Raw genomic sequence first — 17,289 nt, 5'->3', positions numbered from 1 at the left:
TTTGTGTAGACGTAAATAGGCAGTCGCCATTTATTATATTTTATTCTGTACTACTGTAGTATTACAAGTTGGGTTTTAAAATTTCATGAATTTTTCATGAAATATTTCATTTTGATGAAAAATAAAAATAAAATGTTTATTATACCTAAAAGTTTATAGTCGTCAACTTCTAAGTGAATATTTTTAAAAGTTGGTTTATTGTATGAAACAAAAAAAATACCTAACATATTTACATATAATTTATAAGTTGTTTAACAAATCTATAATAGTCATAACAAAATATATGATCTAAGTATTAAATAATGAGCCTAGACCACCTTCACATCACTCAGCCACATAAACACACATATTATACGACTTTTGTACACTTTATAATAAATTACTGAAAATACACTATTATTTCATTCCTTTTTGGAATTGACTTCAACTTTATAAAAAACAATAATTATCTTTTGGATCGCTGATATACAACAATATTTTAAAATTCATGTATAACAATGTTTTTATTCTCAAAATAATGCCAGGAATATTTTTCAGCACTACATAATATAGAATATACAAATATGAAATAATAAATCAACAAAAATAATATATTTCTTTTAAATTCTAAGTGTGTAATCAATTTATTGTTTCTAATCATCTATAACCGAACACGTTTAAAAGAAGAAAAAATATTTTTCATAATTTCATTGAAATATTTCAAGAACAGTGAAATTTTCAATTTTGAAATATTTCAAATATGTAACGAGACAAAAGTACATATTTACAATTTCCCATTTTAACGCATACACTCAATATTACTAGCGCGCACAGTGGTGTATCAACGCGGAGAATCTGTTATATTACCGTGCACCGACGCGCCGCCGGTCGACCAAAAAGTAACTATCTGTTGTATATGTCCGGCAATGAGCGCCAAACACATATCACAAATGGCGTGCACCGCGCACCATGTTACGAACCGACGTGTATTAGCATCAATTAATGACTTTCGGTTAATTAATATGCACAAACGACAATGAAAGTATGAAGCGCGTCATCAGAGAAGCTGACCACGACGAACACGCGCCAGCAGCAACAGTTTAAATCATCGAATACCACCACAAGGTGAGTACCCACCCCAGGTCATTGCTGTTCACGGCGGCAACTGAGATAATCAGTAAATAGTCTCCGTGAACATACTAATTCCATACAGTTTTTATCAAGGCTGGGCAAGTTAATGATTTTTTTAACTCAGTTAAGTTAATATGCACCAATAATAAAAAGTTTAAAGTTTAAAGTTAATTTAACTGTAGGTTAACTCAGGTAAGTTAAAAGTTAATACACACTTTTTGTTAACTTTTTATTAAGTTAAAAAAAAGTTAATTTGTTTATACAACGCTAGCGTACTTAATTTTTTTCCAACCCCAAACTAAATTATAGGAGATAGTGTTAATACTCCATACAGTATGTCCATATAAGTTAGATTCGAATGATATACATTTTTGACTTTAAACAATTTACGATACATATTTTTTGACATGAAAATGAAATAGACTGAAATAGTGAAATATTATAAAATTAAAAACAAAATAAATTAACCTAACATACTTCTTAAAATGAAAAATTAACTCGTTAATTTCACGTTAATTAAGAAACAAATTTAGTAAGTTAACAGTTAAGTTAATGAAAAACCATAAGTAACTAGTTAAGTTAAAAAGTTAAAATAAAATTAACTTTTTAACTTAACTTTAACTTTTCAACTCGTTAATGCCCAGCCTTGGTTTTTATATACGACTTTGCCTCTGTGGCTGGATATGGTCTAACCCACCAGGTCAAACGAGCCGGTACGAGTCGTCTCGCCGCCGCTATTCGATGCCGCCGAATATCGTGAACGTCGCCCACATGCCGCCGTCCGATACGTTTGTTGTTATAATCGAAGCCAGTATAAAATATATCTCGAACGCCGTCCGATTATTTACTTACTCGCTACCAGTTGAATTATCGTGAACGACGAGTTATACACCACCTCCATCCGATTTTTTTTTAGATTCCAATATCGTTAATAGAGTGAACACCTTATTGTCATAATCATCGACCGTGAACGTATTTATCACATCGAGCACGAGTCAACCAAACAGCCTAGCCATCATCCAAGTAGAGCCGAGGAGAATCGTGAGTCAAAACAAAATAACTATACTGTCAAAAAACCTTTTTCCCTGTTAAATGTGTTTTAATTTATCAAACCACTGTATGTGATATAAAATATAAAAGAAAATACTGTTACTCTTCAAATACCTATAATTGTGTTTTAATAAATAGATAATAATTTATTTTATTTGTGAACAATAAACCTGCGTTGCGTTTATTCATAATTATTACAAGTATATATTAGTATTATAATATTTAATATATTATTAATTTATAATTTATACTACCTACTATTAGTAACAAACGGTATTGGTTGGATTATTTTTTCTCGAAAACATTGAATTTATTTTAATATGAATTATTAGAGTATAGTATGTATTTATAATGCGTTGTATAATATAATATGTAATTGTATTATAATATAGTTAAATTTATATTTATCTTCCAACGAGTAAACAAAATATTTATGCAACTGTAAACAATTTCTTAATAAACTGTGTGTTTGAATCGTTCATATAATAATTACAGAAAAAAGTAATCGGTTGTTTGGGATCTGCAAAATAAATTAGTATTAGATTTCTTTAAGTATGTTCGTTATATTTACCTTCCATGAACGCGTACAGAAATCGATTCATTTACGTACATAAAGAACAATTTTTAGCCAGTAAACCCGTCAAAATTTTATTTAAAATACACCAATTTAATAGTATTTATTTTAGCTATGAAAATATTGAAATTTTCTTCCATGAACTAAAACATATTTTTTATCACTTTCCGATTTTTATAGAAATCTTATGAAGAAATTATAATTATAAAATGACGAACACGGAGACAACTGGGCCCGCTAATTAATATCCAGCCCATGGAATAACCTGATTTAATCTAAATCTTGGCTAGCATTCCTTAGATCGCTGCCTTGGTCAGTCGGTTACTAAAGCCGGGGGCCACACCACTTACTCCAAGTTATTTTTTTGTATTTAATCATCAGGTATTCAATATAAACGACAGTACTACAGGAATTTAACAGTATTCAAACACCAATATTTTAGTTAACGATCATTCACGGGTGTTTTTGGCATTGATTATAACCATTTATTTATGACATTAATTATACATACCGTTTGTGACAAATTCATTGAGGTTTTCTGCAAAATACGTAAAAAAAAATTAGTTTATTGTGATGATTTCCTATATTTTTTTGTATAACTAATATCATATAAGAACGTAACTCGGTTGGTTAAAATCTTAATTGAATCTTAACATATTTTATTTGTAGAATATGGACAGGAGTTATATTACTTATTTTCATTTTTCAGTTATCACATATTAATAAAAATGTAATTAAAAAAAAACTATGAAAAATAATTATGATTCTATATTTCAATATCAAACTAAACATCATTCTATTTTTTCTAACACACACAAACAAGTAACAATTTAAATTTTTTTCTACGATCGGCCACATATTATTATTTTTTCTTGTTCGCTTTGTAGTTAATTTATAAATATTATGATTTATGAGCGATATAACTAATTGTTACAGTATTTGAATATAATGAATTTCATTCACTGCATACAAACCCATTTCGTCGATACTTAACGGGTTGTCTGGAGTGACATAAAACGCTGGAGTCTATATTTTAACCCACTGTGAATGAATTGTCTAGTGAGTAAATCTTGGTATTTGAATGAAATAATATGTTTATGGTGATTCCGTGCTTCATTATTTTATATTCATATTTTATTTACTCATTGTTATTAAAACATATTTCATACATAGGTTACTTACAGTTATTTTTTTATTTAACTACTTTTTTTTATTAAAAATAAATAGTCATTCCTTATAGTGATACAATTATTTATCAAGTACTTGTAACTAGAAAATATTTGCCAAATTTATATTAGGTAAAGATTTAAAACTAGGAGAGCATAATTGATATGTCGATAAAGGTGATATTTCAATTATTAAGTGGTGCGATAAAAGAATATTGTTAGTCTTTTGTCAAACTCCCACAAATCCCGAAGATATTACAGCGGTAAAAAGAAGATCAAATGATGGTTCGTAATAATAGTTTCATGTTTCAAGAGGAAAAAATAAAATAAATCGATGAAAGATTTCCTCCGAAAAAATTATATCTATACAAAATATATCAAATATAAACACAGTTGTATTGAAGAAAATAAACCGTGTATACCAAATGTAATTTATCTTGAACAATCTGCTCAACAAACACAATGAGTGTACAAGAAGATGTTCCGGATGCAGCACTACAAATAACGATATTTACTGAATGGATGTGCTCCAATTGTAATGTTCTGTTGTATTAGGGAAAAATAAAAATGGATTTGCACTTTTTCACAATATAAGGAAAGGGTAAGCCTTATAGTAGTACGTTAAGCACCTAGTTATCAGTTGCATTAATAATTTTATTTTACTATTTCAACTTTCGTTCAAATACTTAAATCATTTGTTTGTATAAAAAAAGGTATCTGTGTCGCACAGGTATAAACATAATTTATCAGTATTCTGTGCTAAACAGCTTTAATATACAGATACACAGTGAATTTATACATACTGCGATAGTAAAATTCTTGGTATTTTATTGACAAATCTGTAAAAATTAACTGTATTCAATACCCAATGTGAAAGTCTTCTATTGTTTTTGGTATAACTAATAACACATATCAACAACGTAACTATGTTGGTTAAAATGTTAAAATATATTTAATAGATTTAACAGTGAACAGATTGTTCTTTAGGTAAAAATTTTATCCGGGGAGCTGTAATGAAAATCGCGGTTCTCTCCCAGGTCCTCGATAATACGAAAATAAAAGGTAAAAATGTTAATGTAATATCAATATTTATTTGAAGGATATGTACATGACTTATCTTAATTAAATTTCTGTTTGCCGTACGTATTTACTTTTTTAGTAATCGCGTATCAATATAATTTTAGTTAAAAAAGATGGAAAAGTAAGTACCGCATTGCTGTATAGTATAGTTGTTGAGAATGTCGTTGTAATGGATGTGTCAAATTTGAATTCAATAATAAATAATTTTATACGAAAAATGTTTCTATACGAGGTTCTACGTTTCTTTCTTGTTTTAAAACGTATAATTAAATTTAAATCAGATTTAATAGTCAAAATGAATTTTATCATCCTTAAGAAAGTTCGGACCGTTCCAACATAATTCGGATGTAGCTAGTTCTGCAGTAGTAATACCTCTAGACAATTGATCAGCAGGATTTACACTGGTACTTACGACTTCAATCACTACGCCCAATATTTATTAATATAATGTTTTGATATTAATTTTGAAAGCAAATTTGAATTCTTCACTAAATTAACTATCCTTTGGCGATTTCATTTTTCTGATTTTTATTTTTTTACTTAGAAATTTAGTAACAAAAATAGTAAAAATAGATCATATTATTCATAATTCAAATTTCAATACATTGATATAGCATAAGAAAAATGTACGACAATTATATGTTATGGAACAAACAAAACAGCAATAAATGAAAAAGGTTTTTCTCAAGACCAACAAAAAACGATTGGCAAAAGTTATCAGTTTGACAGATGAAAACCACACCGAGTAAAGGCAAACAGCGAGACAACGGTGTGATGTTCATCTGTCAAGTCAGGATACACGGAATAATCAGTGATGGACAAGGTTGTCGAAAAGGGTATAAATACCGGACACTTTCGACAACCTAGTCAGTCATCCAGCCAACAGTTATTCTGTTAAGACGTATTCTGCCAACTACTCTGCAGCCAGCGTTCAGCAGCTCCTTCAGTCAGCCGTTCTCATCGCTCTCAACAGGGCATCAGCGCCCACTGGATCACTCCAGGGAACCCGTCCACTTAAACAGCCGTTCTCACCGCTTCAACAGGGCTCCAGCGCCCACGGTTCACACCACGAACCTTCAACTCAACCAGCCGTTTTCACCGCTATCTAACAGGGCACCAGCGCCCACAAGTAAGCCGTCGCGGAAGCGACGTCCCTCCGTTTTAGCTGTCGTGGGGCCGCGCCCTCACATAGCCACAGCATCCCCTCCCATATAAACACACCCACGCCCATCACACATGGACAAACAACGCAAAGGGGGTACCCCCCTACTAACCACCTACTCAAAATTGCACGTCAACGTTCTGCTCCCCCTCTCCAACACCACTTCCAACTCTGAAACTTTAGATTCCTTCTCTGACTCGAGTGCTTCGACTCAACACTCACGATCCTCACTAACCTTCGTACAATCTACAGACACATTACTTCCTGCAAAAACCAACACCGCCCCAACAACCCAATCTCCGTATAAATCTCCAACAATCCCCAGACCACCACCCATAATCCTGAGCTCCGTTTCCTGGCGTAAGGTCGCGCCCACCATATACTCACTCCCCAACTTACAACCAGTCTCCTTATCAGCCAAGTCCTCTGGTGAACGTGTAACCTTAAAGGCCGCCGATGCGACCCAATTCCGGCTAATCCAAAGCACCCTGCTGAAACATGGGACCGAGTTCCACACTTTCTCTCTCCCCGAAGAACGATCCCTCAAGGTAGTTATGAAGGGAATACCTAATGACATAACTTCTGACGAACTCAAGGATGAACTTGAGTCCCTGGGTTATTCTGTAAAATTCGTCCGCCGCTTTGGCACCCCAGACAAACCAATGCCTATATGTCTCGTGCATATCGCTGCCAACCCGACTGCCAAGGATATATTTCTCCTTACCAACTTATTCAACTTGGAAATCTCCATAGAACCTCTTAAACCCTCCGGCCCAGCCCAGTGCTTCTCCTGCCAACGCTTTGGCCATGGTTCCCGTAACTGTGGTCACCTGCCGCGGTGTGTTAAATGCGCTGGAAACCACACTGCCAACGTCTGCCCCAAAACCCCTGAACAAGCTCCAACTTGCTGCAACTGTGGCGGTCCACACACGGCAAAGTTTCGGGGCTGCCCCCAATTTTTTGCCCAAAAACAGCAGGTATCTCCATCACCGAACCAAAACTCCGCCCAACAACAAGTCTCACTACCAATCCCGACCTCTCCACCATCACCATCTCCATCAACAAAACTCAGCAAAGACTTACTCCGCAGCAACATCTAAATCAGCGCACACTTCTTTAGTTTCTCCAGTCCCACAATTTAGTTTACCAATGATTCTCAACCTGCTCACCAACTTATTGACTGCACTATCCAACAATCAAGATCCTAAAACACTCATAGAAACTACAATTAAAACTTTCCTGTCAATACTCTCACCCCAAAATGAATAACTTAAAAATACTATTTTGGAACTCCAACGGTATTAAACACAAACTCAACGAACTACGTTCCCTTGCACTTCTACTTAAATCCGATATAATCTTACTTAACGAAACCCGTCTATCCCCTTCTACCAAACTTCATATTCCCAACTCTTTCACTTACAGGAACGATCTGCCACCCATCCGCGGCTCGCCTGCTCACGGTGGCACGGCAGTTCTAATTCACCGACGCATCGTTCACCAACCTACCACCCTTAACACACTCATTCAAACCTCTTCCGTCCTTATCCAAATAAATGGCCACGAAGTACTTATATCAGTGGTATACAAACCACCCGGCGCCACACTCACGACTCGCGACTTAGACTTGTTAACCCAAAGCGCTGAATGGTAAATTTCGGCAGGTGATTTCAACGCCAAACACCCTCTGTGGTTTAGCCACTCGACAAACGCGGCCGGCCGCGTCCTCTTTGACCACGTTCAACAATCAGACTATACCATTACAGCTCCCTCATCCCCCACACACTTCCCGACAAACTCTTGATACAGACCCGACATACTCGACATCGCTCTCGTTCGTTTACCATACCCTACCCAAATCGACAACCTCAACGAACTATCTTCTGACCACAACCCTATTCTTCTGGAGACCATGTGTACTCCGGTATCATCGTCCCCTCCAATTACTAACCGCTTCATAAACTGGACAAAATACAAAACAATCCTCTCAAACTTGCCTAACCTAACCGAACGTCCGACCAACAACAGTCAGTCAATCGATTCGGCAATCGACAGTCTGACTAAAAACCTACAACACGTGATCGCAGCTAGCGTATTTACCCCTAGACATAAAAACTCATCCTTCCAATTACCCGACTACATAAAACTAGTAATAACGGAAAAAAATCACCTACGTCGTCAATGGCAGAGAAACCGTGACCCGACTACCAAACGTCAACTTAACGCCAAAATCTCGCTAGTCAGAACTTTACTCGAAACTCACAAAACCGACCAGTAGGACATTTTTCTTAACTCACTTGACCACCAAGACGGTTCCATATACAAACTAAACAAATGTCTCCTTCACAAACGCCCAGCATCCCACCCGCTGTCTGGCCCAAATGGTTTAGTCTTCTCGGCCACCGATCGAGCCGAGTTAATAGGCGACTCTCTCGAACTTCAATTCCAACCAAACCCTGGCCCCGACCTCCTTGAAGTAACTGCACATTTGAACTCACTACAAAACATTAAAATCACTAAATCCAACCTATTTACCACTCCTGGCACAATCCAAAATATCATCAACAACCTCCACAAAAAGAAAGCCCCTGGTGATGACCTCATCACCAACACTGCTCTTAAATTTCTACCCAATAACATTCTACTATCCCTAACTCAAATTATCAACTGCTCCCTCAGAATTTGTTACTTTCCACGTGCTTGGAAAAAAGCAATAATAATTTCCATTCCCAAGCCAGGCAAAGACCACAAACTACCTGCAAGTTACCGACCAATCGCTTTACTCTCCTCCCTATCCAAAATTTACGAACAAATCATCCTCTCTAACCTGCAAAACAATCTCCGTGACAAAATCCGCCCGGAACAATTTGCCTTCAGACCAGAACACTCTACAACTGACCAAACTTACTCACCGACTCAGCCAGAACTTTAACAACAACGTAAACACCGCTTCCATCTTTCTTGACGTAGAGAAAGCCTTTGACCGAGTCTGGCACGTAGGTCTCCTCTACAAACTATCTCAACTCAACATCCCGACTGAAATCGTTAAAATCATCGAATCCTTTCTCACTGACCGCACTTTCATCACAAAAATCGAAGACTCATTCTCGTCCACTAGACACATACTCGCAGGTGTCCCTCAAGGATCCTGCCTCTCTCCTACTCTCTACTTGATTTACATAAACGATATTCCAACAACTCCAAAAGCTCATCTCTCACTATTCGCTGACGACACAATGTTCTTTACTTTCGACCAAAACCCAAAACCCGCGGCCATACAATTACAACACCAACTCAACCTAGCTACTACATGGTTTCATCGCTGGAGAATCAAAATAAACCCGACCAAAACCGTAGGTATCCTTTTCGGACGTTCAAATACTTCACCCATCCCACCATTAATACTCGACAGTATCCAGTGAACTGGTCCAATCACGCAAAATACCTTGGCGTCACAATCGGCCGCAGACTCACCTTCAAAAAACACGTCCAAAACATCACCAAAAAGGCCACTCGCGTTCGCGGAATGCTCTACCCCATACTTTACCGTTCTAGCCCCGTCCCAAAGACTTTGAAGCTCAACATTCTAAAACTCTACGTCTCTCCAATTCTCTCTTATGCAGGCTCCTCTTGGGCACCCTTTATCGGTCGCTCACACTGGAAACGCATCGAATCTGTCCAAAACATCGGTATTTGCACGGTAACAAGTATGCCCTCTATCGTCAAAAACTCGGTCCTTTTAAAATCTGCCAATTTCAAGTCTATCCAAAACTCTATCCGTACTCAATCTAAATCGATGTTCTACAAAAACTCCTTTTCTGCTCATGCCCACATCCGACTCTTAGGTAAAACTCACCCCCCTCCAACCACTAAAAATAGGATCAAACCCTACCCACTATCATGGGTAGGCCAACAATTGTAAATAACCACCCTCACCAACTTTCATCCACTAGTAGAGGCAAAAGCCTGGTATAGTTAACGGCATAGCCGCCCCTTCAAAGCAAAGCAAAAACCGAGTCATCATCAGTCAACATCAGTCAACGTTCAGTTCACATCCATTCATATCAGAGAGATATCATCAGTATCATTCAGCGCGGACGTGTTTAACTTTCAACTTGAATGCGCAACACGTAGAAAACTTTACACATCCCCCCTGCTCGATCACGAGGCAAGGTACCTAACGGGTGCCACGGCTGAATCACGCACCGGTTGCTAGGGTTACCAATCCGCGCTTATCGTCGACCATGACTCACCGCGGTGGCGTCGGACGCAACAAACGTAACTCAACTCCATCATACTCCATCGAAAAGAAAGGTCGAACTCAGACCTTCTGACGACCACCATTGCCACCAAACCCACAACTCAAGGACTTATCCTCCACGGGGAAAAAACGCAAGGCTAGCCAATCCAGCTCAGCCTTACCTCCTGAAAATCCAACAACTTCAAAGAAGCTGGCTAAGGCACCCAACTATTCACCAATTCCGGATACGAATATTACCACCGGCGGTAACCACCGCTCTCGTTCCGCTTCTGCGGACGGCTCCGAGCATGCCGATTCTAATGTCTACAGTGACACCCTGTCCACCTCCTCTGGTTCTTCGGACAACCACGAGACAAGCAAAACACCACTTAAAAATGACCCAAAATCCGACAATAAACGCTCGATTCGCATACAACCGATCCTGATTCAAACAACCCCTGACCATCCATGGCGGAAAATAGTAAAAGCCTTGTACAAAGCTCAAGGCCTCGATCAAGTGACCGCAAAAACCCACATCAATCCCATTACAAATCCAAATAAATTGCCCTGAAAAATCCTCATTCAGAATCGTTCAACAATTCTTGACCATCAATAAAACCAGCTTCCACACGTATGCACTACCTGAAGAACAATCCCTCAAGATTGTTATCAAAGGCGTTCCACTTGACGTTACCAACGAGGAGCTCATGGAAGAACTTCTAGAAGTAGGCTTTAAATCAAACTTTGTCCGTGCCTTTGTCAAAAACGATAAAAGACTTCCCATCCACATGGTCACCCTAAAACGCACAGTAAATGCGAAAGAAATATTCAAAACCACAGAACTTTTCTACGTCAAAGTAAAAATAGAACCATATAAATCAATGGGTCCCGCTCAATGCTTTTCATGCCAGAGATTTGGCCATTCATCGCTTCAGTGTGGTCACCCACCTAGATGCGCTAAGTGCGGAGCAAATCATCCAAACAAGGAATGCAAGAAGCCAAAATATGACAATCCAACCTGCTGCAACTGCAATGGAAAACACACCGCAAACTATAGAGGCTGCCCATACTACATAGATCTCTGCAAAGAAAAAATAGATCACTCCAGAGGGACAAGAAACAAATTTATACAAAAATCCGTGTTGACAACAATTCCAACACCTAAAACACTACCCGTAACAAACAGAGTAACAAAGCACCAAACAGAAAAACTTGAACCCACAATAAACGCACCAAAGCTCCTACTAATAATCAAAGATCTCCTAACAACAGCTCAAGAATGCAAAGATGTCACATCAAAAAATGCGGTCATCACGACAGTCCTGAAAATCATAAACGCCAATCCTACACTCCATGATGAATGATTTCAAAATCTTATCATGGAACTGCAACGGTATCGAAAACCGAATATCAGAACTGACAACATTCATAAAAATGCACAACGTAAACATTATCCTGCTTGGAGAAACCCGCCTCGACCCCAAAACACCGCTCAAAATCCCAAATTTTCACACTTACCGCACAGATCGCCAACCACGGCCAAGAACCCCACCGAACGGGGGAACCGCAGTGCTCATCCGTCGTGGCATTGTTCATCAACACGTGAATACCCAAACCGAGCTCGACTCAACCTCGGTTAACATAAAACTCGCAAACAACATCGCCCAGGTAACTGCGGTATATAAAAGCCCGGGCGCAACACTCAAACCAACAGATTTGGACGCGCTGACCAATCACGACGGCCCCCTCATAATTGGCGGTGACCTTAATGCTAAACACACAGACTGGCGTAACCCCAAATGTAACAAATCAGGCAAGATTCTCGCACAACATGCCGAGCGGACAAACCGATACTCGGTTGTCACCTCTGACTCGCCAACCTACTATCCTTACATTGCAACTCATCGACCAGATATACTAGATATTTTCTTACTTGACTTGCCAAACATGCACTACCTCCTCACCAATCACTGCGACCTATCGTCAGACCATAACCCCCAGATATTAAACCTATCATCCCGACCTTCTATGTGCGGGCCACCATCAGCAAGGAAACGCATAAACTGGAGAAAGTTCGAAACCGAACTAACTCCCCATATAAAGAATATTCGTATCACCACAATTGATGACATCAACAAAAACATCGATCAACTCACCCAAGTCATCCAATCAGAGTGCAAAAACTGTTCCTATAAACCGAGACAGCTAGACCCCCCGATATCACTACCTGATGACATACTGCTTGAGATTGATACCAAGCGCTTACTACGGAGAAGCTGGCAACGTACACGTGACCCTCGGGTGAAAACGCTGTACAATACACCGACTTCCCTTGTCAAAGATATTCTCACTCGTCATAGACAATCTGAATGGAATTCTTTCACTGTCACTCTCAATTTCAAAAACAAATCTATAAACAAACTAAATCGACGACTCCTCCATAAACAACCTGCAAGTCAACCTCTCAAAGCACCTGATGGGACAAAAATATACGACACCAATTTAAAGGCAGAACTCTTCGCAGACACAATGACAGCCCAGTTCCAAAACAATCCGGGCCCACCATCACCTGAAGTCACAAATTCAATCCAAAGACTACGCACCTTTTAATTCCTCCATCAGATGACTATGTTACACCGAAAAAAGTATCTGACATAATAAAAGGACTCCTTTCAGCCAAAGCTCCAGGAGGTTTTAACAAAACAATGAAACACCTCCCAAAAATTGCAATTGTCCTCCTAGCGAACATCTACACGTCATGCCTCAGACTCTCATACTTTCCTCATCAGTGGAAAAAAGCGCAAATTCTCATGATCCCAAAACCCATGAAGAACCACCAAATACCAGACAATCATAGGCCTATATCACTTCTCAACACAATGTCAAAAATATTCGAAAGATTAATACTTCGTAAGCTCAACATCCATGTCAAAACTAGACATGAACAACACGCTTTCCGTACTGGCCACTCTACGACTACCCAGCTAATCACGCTGACTGACGATCTGAACCAAAGGTCCCAGAGGGGGAAAAAACTGTGGCTGTCTTCCTGGACGTGGCAAAAGCCTTCGACCGCGTATGGCATCAGGGGCTCATCCACAAGCTAACACGCTCAAACGTCCCTCACTCACTTATAGTACTCATTGAATCTTTTCTTAAAGGCCGTACTTTCAAAATCAAAATATCTGACCACCTATCTACATCCCGTAATATAGAAGCTGCGTCCCTCAGGGGTCATGTCTCTCACCGCTCCAATACTTGGTCTACGTAAACGATCTCCCGACCGTAAGACCAGTCACACTGGCTCTCTTTGCGGATGATACGCTCCTATACACAAACAACCGAAACTACAAATATGCAGTCTACAAACTACAAAGGCAACTGGACGTCACGAACAACTGGCTCACCAAATGGAGAATCCAATTAAACGCATCCAAAACGGTAGCAGTGATATTTGGGCCTCGATCCAAAAAACACAACACGAAGTTAAAACTACAAAATCAACATCTTGAATGGAGCTACCACGCAAAATATCTTGGAATCACTTTCACCCACGATCTAAGGTTTGACAAACATATCCAAAATACCATTCGCAAAGCGCGTGGTGCCCGTGCCGCACTATATCCGATCCTAAACCGAAACAGCACCGTTCCACTGGCCAACAAACTGACAATATATAAAATATACCTCAGGCCCATAATTTTATATGCAGCTCCTGTTTGGAGAAATCGCCAATCATCTTGGAAACAAATCGAGGTCTTCCAATCCGTAGCACTACGTACCATGGCCGGTGCCCACTACCTGGTCTCAAATCATAACCTACGAAACTCGATGTCTATAGATACCCTTCAAGACGAAGCACTTTATCTCTCAAAGAACCTTGCTCATGCACTTTCACGGAGCAAATATCCCCACTTATCATGCCTTGTCCCATGAACAGACCAAAACAAATCAATTAAATAACCTCATTCAGAGAGAAATGGCCCAGCCAGGTACTCTTAATAGGCCAAAGGCCGTCCCGTCAAAGCAAAAAGCAACCTAGTCAGTCCACTTCAAGCCTTCAATCTGTTCACAACAAAAACCAAAGTTCCAACAGAAGAAGACCCGGACCAAAACAAAGACCGCCAACTACCGACGATCAAGCCGACTACTGACGACAACGCTGCTCCACGGCTGCAAACATCGTTCAACTGCCGGCCACCGACGACACGCCGCTCCACGGCAGCCAGCATCGTTCGACCGGTGAACATCGACTAATCAACCACTCCACGGCGCGGGACCAGTGCATATCCCGGCCAACGGGATTACATCTCTAAACGGCCCTTTTTAGGGCCAACATCTCACCGACCTTGGCGCTTAATTAAGCTGTCCGATCCGAGCCTGGTTCGTCGTCGGGGTACCGCTTATTTAAGTCTGTACCGACGACGGTCAGCTCCCCTGCCCAATATTTGCTTTGTATAATATATATATATATTTATATATATATATATCAAACTTATCCCGTTGTATAGATAGGGTCCGGCGATTGCCCGACCGATACCCAAGCGCCTCCGATTGTGCCGACTCACTTACTTAAGTCTGGTTGGCACAAATCGAAGCTTTACTCAAGCCCCCCAATATTGTAAATATAAAACACAATTCACATAGCAATAGATATACTTGATAACCAAAACCAACAAGCATTATTTATTTACGACGCGGATCGTCCATCCGGACGCACCGTTTCATATAGCCTAGTAAATTTAGAGAAAATTCATATCTGCTTTCAAAATTTAAGTCGGAACCTCCTACTGAGCGTAGTGATTGAAGTCACTGTCATTATTTTTTTAAAAAAAAATGTTTGGAATTTTATAAAGTTATAAGTGGTGACAAAGGAGAATTTACCCTCCCTTAAACTCCGTTAAATGTAAATTTTGCATGTTCGTACCTACAATTTAATTTGAGAGGTTCTGGCCAAATATAAAATATGCAGATCTAAATATTATATAACAAGTATAACAAATATTTATTTTCTGTAGTCAATCGCACCTGATAATCAAATATTTACAAACATTAGTACTTAGTGAACCAACAAATAAGTGTGTAATCGCCTCCTAAAAAGAGTTGCACATCCATGGGTATAGAGTTTCCTATACAAATGTATATCAAATTTAAGATCCATAGACGTATACAGAGAGTACGTTTTTACAATATACATAATTATGTATGGCTCGATAAATGAAGTATAATATTATTCCTTAATCCTAATGATATAATTGGACGAAGAAGGTTATTTAACACTACGCCCGTCGATATAAAAATATCAAATTAAAATTCCATTTCTATGAATATTAGGTTAATATTTAAGTCAAATTAAACGTTGCAAAATGTAAAATGTAAATATAGAACAATTTTAGATTCCGAACGGAGCAATGAATGTTTTACCTTTTAGGACAGTAAAAGTGCTTAGATTTTCTTCTACAGTATCATTTCTGACAAGAAAGTAGTCTAGTTGGTACTTTGGGGGATCAAAAGTAAAAATTTTCTGACTTATTTTGAGCTGTTTACGGACATTATCAGTTTTCAATTTTTTTAGGTTTTTATTCTATTCAAAGACAGATGAAAAATATTAAAAATGTAGTCACAATTTTTTTTATAAGCAGTTTAATTTCAAATATTGATAAAATACGTAAATCTCACAAAAAAGTGCAAATTTGATAAATTCATAAAAAATTTTCTTTCTAAAGATTTTAAAAAGTACCTAAAACAAGATTTCTTATAAGTTTGTCTACCTTTATCCAAGACGAATAAATTTAGATACATGAACATTTCACTGAATGTTTATTTTATCAATTCCTATGCTTGATAAAATTTTCAAAATATTTTGACTCGTTTTGAGCTGTTCAAGGATTTAAATTTTTCAAATTTTTTTTTCTATGAATATCAAAAAAGTTTTATTTTTTGGGACAAAAAGCGTGACAATTTAATACAAGAGTCCTGTTAAAAAATATTAAAACTACATATAGGTACACAACTTTTTAATAAGCATTTAAAGTTCGAATTTGAACAAAATTCATAAAATTCAAAATTTAATAATTATTTTGTGCCTAGTCAAAAATGTACCTATACAATTTTCAACTTTTATGGCTAAGGATTGATAATTAAAAACAAGGTTTTATGTAAATACTAGTGTCATATATAAATCAATCTATTCACAGTAATATCATCAAAGGATATACGTAGTAATATCGTAGGCTAACTGACTGTATTCGCTCAGAATCGTTTTTCTTATACAACGATATTATATCATTGAATTCAAAATTAACACTATCCATTACAGTGACCCAGTTACTTGTCAACTACTTTAAAGCAGAGGGACACCCACTTGCCAACCTTTTTATTTTTTTATATGTCCAAATTGTAGAATTTAAAGTTAATTGCTTAAAATTTGTATTCTTTATAACATACGAATCAAAATATTGGATGATTTACTTCAATTTTAGTTTATTTTAATTTAATATTATATATTATTAGTTTTTAATAAACTTAAACGATCGAATTCATCACATCATACTCCAAAGAATTTTCAAAGCATATATTTTGAAGAATTTGTATAGTAGAAATATTTTATATATTTTACACAAAATTAAATATATACTGTATACGTACTCGTCGCTATTCTTTCTAAAAAAAAAAAAAAATAGTAATAATAATGATTCGTGTTTAACATTAGTATATTAATATTAGACTACGGCATTATCATACAATTTTAGATACAGAATAATCAGAATATAGTAAAGCTTTTAAAATTTAAATATTCGTTTTAATAGACCGATTTGAAATCGATCGAAATATATGTTGAAAAGTTAATAATAGTGAAATATACTTTAAAATGTTAATTGATTGATGTGTATAGTTTAAGAACCTA

At 37.5% G+C, this 17,289-nt stretch overlaps 1 long non-coding RNA gene across 1 annotated transcript; it reads right to left on the bottom strand.

Moving 5' to 3' along the window:
* Positions 1-2,330: 2,330 nt before the first annotated feature.
* LOC132943782 (uncharacterized) lies at positions 2,331-17,053 on the bottom strand. The gene is made up of 4 exons (XR_009664368.1): positions 17,031-17,053; positions 4,704-4,739; positions 3,246-3,272; positions 2,331-2,680 (listed from the first exon to the last, which is right to left on the bottom strand). It is a non-coding gene; the product is annotated as an uncharacterized LOC132943782 (long non-coding RNA).
* Positions 17,054-17,289: the final 236 nt, after the last annotated feature.

This window comes from Metopolophium dirhodum, chromosome 4 (assembly GCF_019925205.1).
Source record: "Metopolophium dirhodum isolate CAU chromosome 4, ASM1992520v1, whole genome shotgun sequence".
NCBI lineage: Eukaryota > Metazoa > Arthropoda > Insecta > Hemiptera > Aphididae > Metopolophium > Metopolophium dirhodum.
The sequence above is the reverse complement of the archived record's forward strand: the minus strand, read 5'-3'. Positions and strand labels throughout refer to the sequence as shown.